This window comes from Hylobates moloch, unplaced genomic scaffold, assembly GCF_009828535.3.
Source record: "Hylobates moloch isolate HMO894 unplaced genomic scaffold, HMol_V3 SCAFFOLD_2, whole genome shotgun sequence".
Taxonomy (NCBI): domain Eukaryota; kingdom Metazoa; phylum Chordata; class Mammalia; order Primates; family Hylobatidae; genus Hylobates; species Hylobates moloch.
This window is the reverse complement of record NW_026652277.1, coordinates 65397309-65398352: the sequence shown is the minus strand read 5'-3', so window position 1 is coordinate 65398352 and position 1044 is coordinate 65397309. Positions and strand designations below refer to the sequence as shown.

General features: G+C 40.2%; 1 non-coding gene across 1 annotated transcript; it reads left to right on the top strand.

Moving 5' to 3' along the window:
* Window positions 1–690: 690 nt before the first annotated feature.
* On the top strand, window positions 691–795 carry LOC116477780 (small nucleolar RNA U13). Its single transcript, XR_004250639.1, has one exon. It is a non-coding gene; the product is annotated as a small nucleolar RNA U13 (small nucleolar RNA).
* Window positions 796–1044: the final 249 nt, after the last annotated feature.

Genomic DNA, 1044 nt, shown 5'->3' with positions numbered 1-1044 from the left:
CTCAGGAGGCTGAGGCAAGAAAATCGCTTGAACCCGGGAGCCGGAGGTTGCAGTGAGCCGAGATCGCACCATTGCACTCCAGCCTGGGCAACAAGAGTGAAATTGTCTCTAAAAATAATAATAATAATAATAATAAAACAAAAAACGAAGAAAAAGTGGGGAAAAAAATCTTCCTGAGATGAAGAAAGAAAAAAACCAAAACTGACATGGTAGACAAAACAGTCTAAAGGAATTCCCTACTACTAAATAATGAGATCCTGCACAAAACAAAACATTTATTGCTGGGCTTCCAGGAAATAAGGTAAACCTCTGGCAGTAGGTCCAAACCTTGAACTGACACCAGAACAGAAGTCCTAAGATGCTTAGAAAGTCAGCTTGTACTGCAGGCATATGTGATATCAGCTCTGCAATGTGGAGTTCAAATTTTGGGTCAATAGAAAAAAAATAATAAAAGCTGAAGCTGAGCTTTCCTGATTAAAGAAAGGGAACAAAAGTGACTCCTAGCAGAAGCTATTCCACTCACAGTTTCATTCGATGGATTTTCTACAAGTTAAGGTTAACGAAATCTGACTGCCAAGCATACGTGTTAATGAGTTTCTTTTAAGTGAGAGCCAGCTGAAATCACAAACAGCAGATTTGGACACCCTTAATTATTTTAATTATGTATAAGATGTTTTAAATAAATAGGAGATCTTTTTTGTAGTTCATAAATGCGATGATTGGGTTTTCATGCTGATGCGTGAGATGTGCCTTCCTCAAATCTTGTTATGATGTCAGTACGTTACCCATCTGATGTGGAAGAAAAAGAAAACAAACAAACAAGAAGAAATAAATAGGAGTCATAAAGCAATAAATTACAGAAACACAAATATGAGGAATAAAAGATTATCCAAAATGGCCAGACTTAGGCTGGGCGCAGTGGCTCACGCTTGTAATCCCAGCACTTTGGGAGGCCGAGGCGGGCGGATCACAAGGTCAGGAGATCGAGACCACGGTAAAACCCCAAAAATTAGCCGGGCGTGGTGGCGGGCGCCTGTAGTCCCA